This window comes from Hylobates moloch, unplaced genomic scaffold, assembly GCF_009828535.3.
Source record: "Hylobates moloch isolate HMO894 unplaced genomic scaffold, HMol_V3 SCAFFOLD_2, whole genome shotgun sequence".
NCBI classification, from domain to species: Eukaryota; Metazoa; Chordata; class Mammalia; order Primates; family Hylobatidae; genus Hylobates; species Hylobates moloch.
In genome coordinates, this window is record NW_026652277.1 from 103962292 (window position 1) to 103966255 (window position 3964).

The following is a 3964-nucleotide window of genomic DNA, read 5'->3' on the forward strand; positions in this document are numbered from 1 at the left end:
TCACATAAAAAATTAAGATTGTTATATAAGACAAGTTATTTGCCCAATGTTTCCCTGAACATTTTGTACATGTCCATATCTTTTGCCTTAATGTAAGCCTGAGAGAAAGACACTTATTCTTTCTTCTATTCTTCTATTATTCTTATTCTAATAATTCCACACCCAGTTCAAAAGTTCTCTCCTCCTTCAAGTCTTCCCCATCCCTCCTCTCATCCAAGTCAAGAAAAATTAATCACTCTGTTGTGCTTCCGTGATTTAAAATAAGAAAAGAGTTTTTCTATCTAATGTCATCACATTATAACATAATAATAACATAATGTTATGTTATGTTATAACATAACATAAAAATCATAGAACATGATTTTTACCTTCCCCTCACAATTTCGAGCTCCTTGTGAGTATGGCTCATGTTTTTGCTTTATTGTATTATTATATATTTAAATTTGGCTTTATCTACATAAGACCATAGCCAAGGAGGTTAACCATAATTTCAAATTTTTGTACCAGCCACTTGTGCTATTTTTCACATTTGAAAATAATAATCATTCTGTTTGCTTCAAACAGTGATCTATAAATTTGTTTAGACAATAAATAAGGGCTTTTTCTTCTTTAGGATAATAAAAATATTAAATGATGTATTGAAGATACTACTAAATAAATGACTTTTTGATTATAGTCTCTGCGTTGAAGATTGGTAGGAGTTTTTCTAATTTTCAAATCTTCCCACAACCTTTTTATTCAAAGAAATATCGTCTTGGAAATAATTTGTGTGAAAAATTTACAAATCAAAAATTGACTCACAAGATGATATTACCATAATCACTCATTTTAACAAGTCTCCTAAGTATTTTATTTATCAGTTTTCTTGATTATAAAATGTCCATAATATGAACACACTCTTAATGTAACAGAATATTTAATTACATCTGTTTCCCTCAACCCACCAAAGTCATTTAATAATTATATTGGCTATTTGCACTGATTGGCAGGAGGCTCTTCCTCTAATGCCTCCCATGGTTTCCACTGCATCGTTTTTCTCACCACACTTAGTTCATTTTCAGCCTGATGAATCACCTCTTCTATTTGGCCACCTTGAAGTTGGTCTTCTAATTTTTTAACATCTGGTTCTACTTTAAGCATAGCCAGCTTCTCATTTGTAATCTGTTCTGTACACTTTTTATATGCTGCATTTTTAGAGATTTGCTCAAGAACATCAAGGATCTTTGTGTACAATATTCTTAGCCTCTCATGTGGATTCTCACATACAGCCAATCTCACAGGACCAGTAGTCTTCTTCAGCACACCTTGTCCCATATTTAATTACTCTTTGCATCCCAGTGCCTAGCTTCATGCCTGCATAAAGTGATAGTAAATATCTGTTAAATTGAAGTGAATCAATAAACATTCTAAAGTAAAAACCAAAACATCATAGCCACAGTAGGGCTTATAGGACATGTCTGAAATCTACTCAACATTTAATTAGTGGTTGCTTGATAGATTGATATCGGAATTCAATTTTTCTCTGATCTGTGAACACGACATTTCTTTTACCCATTAGCCAAATGTGCTATATCAACTAATTGGGGTGGAGTCATTTCTCTCTTCTGATAGATGTACACTTACTCCCATCAATATAGGGTGCTAAAATATTTTCATATTATCTTTTTGTTTTTCATTCTCCTAGAAAAGTCATTGTCAGGAGAGAACAAGGATGCAAGCTTAAAATTAGTTAAGTGAAAACAGTTAAGTAAAATTAGTTAAGTGAAAATTTCTCTTGGAAATTTTATAAAAAAAAATGTATTAAAAAAATTTATAAAAAAAATTTTCTCCTGTTTGGCAGTTATGATTCTGCCATCACAGGTATCATAAAATTTATATAAGAATAGGCACACTTATTTGGGGGCAATGCTCTAAAATTTCAAGTGATAGGAAACATGCCAACCTCTAGCATGAATAAACTTTTATCAAAATGCACTGCATATTTCAGTTTTCTAAATCTGGAATTAAAAAAAACAGGGACCATTTTCTTCAAATGTTGAACAGCATCATGTTTGAGAGAAGACAGTTAATTTAAAACATTAGAGGAAAATTGATGGAGTTGTTAATGGAAAATGGAAGATTACAGCTTTTAGTGACATGTTAGACAAGCACATGTAAACAATTTAAAAGTGCTTTTCCCCCACAGGATCACTTATGTCTCATTTCTGAGTTGTCAGTGTATCTAATTCATTCCAGCTGCTTCTGATTAGTTCATCTTTTTGAAGCGATGCAGTTTCATTGTGATAAGAGAAATGTATCTTTTCTTATGCACATGCAAAAAAAGCTCTCAGCAGTACCCATCAAAGGTCCTTGTGATGATTAAGCTACATTTCAAAGATAAGAGTCTGACCAAGTAGCCAGGACATCAGAGATGAAGTTTTCAAATAACCAAGCATTTGAGAACTCTATGCACTCCATATCTTAAAAATCTTCAGGATTTTGCCTAGAAAAGTCTAATCCATGCATCGCTCTTAAAAAAAAATAAACAGACAAAAAGGTGTGTGTGTGTCCATGGTATTTCAAAGCAAGGAATATGTGATCTATATCTTATTTTATACTAAAGGTACTGTGTCATCCCAAAAGAAAGAAGGGATCCAAGCTGCTGGAGTGGACCCAGACAAGGAGCACTGGTGGGTGAATGTCTTTTCATTTGGAACTAAACAAGCAGAAGGTAGTGAGAGTTTGAATATCAGGTGCCTGCTATAATGTGTAAGGACAGAGCTTTGAACCAGAGCTGTAGAACTCAGTTTCACTGGGTGAGTTTGTCAGTACAGACCTTATAGAAACCATCCCACAGGAGATCACAGGTGACTTCTAGGAGGTGGTTGTACTCCTATGCAATCTGACATGGAATTTTGGACTAAAAGTTGTCGCTAGAGAAGAAAGGTGGATTCTCAGAGCTCATGGGGCTAACAAAGGCAACATCAGATCCTCCAAAATATGGCCAAATAATTGTCCTATTCTGTCAAGCGTTAGCATTACTGCCCTATCCAAAAACTCTGTCATTGCATACCTGGTAAGTGCAAATACATTTCCAACCACATTTTCATACTTCCTTTCTTCCTTAAAATCCATTTTCCCGTTTTCTGAGAAGTCAGGGAGGCAAGTCTGTAAGTCTCTCTTCTCTCTGTGTGGGATCACTTGGGTAGAAAAAAGAACCAGCTCTTTCACCTTCAGAACTAGAGAATGAGCCTCTAACCAGATTACAACATTGGGCAAAAGTTTGATACTATTATTAAATATATTGATTATATTTTGAAGACACCTTCTATCAGTGCTTCTTGAGAGTGAAACCGAAGGAAGAACCAGACACCTAGTGGCCCTGGCTGAGGTGGAGGCTTTAGCAGAGGGTCAGAAGCATTTCTTATTGAGTGACTGACAATGTATTTTAGAGAAGGAACCAGTATAGTCTCATCTTGAGATGATTTATCCAACAACATAGAGTGCCTACTGCTCAGTAACCTAGGAAATCAAATGCTAAACCCCATGGTTGAACATGAAACCCATTTAAAAAGTGATAGATTAAAGTATGCACGTATGGAAAATCAGAAACTCAGTGTCTCTGCAGTTGTGAGGCTATGTCAATCCTTTTTCTTCTCCCTTTTCTAAAACTCATAACACAACTGGCAGAGAAGCTGTCCCTATAAAAATGGTTAGAGATAGATATTACTGGATTTTTTCACAAGGTGCAGGTGAGGTTTAATTTTCCAATATAACTTTTCCTTTGGGGTACCATTTGGAAAATTGTTTGCATAACTGTACCTGCTATAAAATGACAACTTCTATATTTCTTAATGTCTGTTGACCTGCTGCTTTTACAGCAATCATAAGGTGTTTTTGTTGTTATTAATATAGTAATTGTTCATGATGGGTTTCTCCCAGAAAAACTATCATTTACATTGCTTGATGATATTGTCACTATTGC

General features: G+C 34.6%; 1 pseudogene; it reads right to left on the reverse strand.

The window, feature by feature from the left end:
- Positions 1-960: 960 nt before the first annotated feature.
- LOC116476742 (NADH dehydrogenase [ubiquinone] 1 alpha subcomplex subunit 5-like) lies at positions 961-1314 on the reverse strand (annotated as a pseudogene).
- Between the last annotated feature and the right edge of the window lie 2650 nt (positions 1315-3964).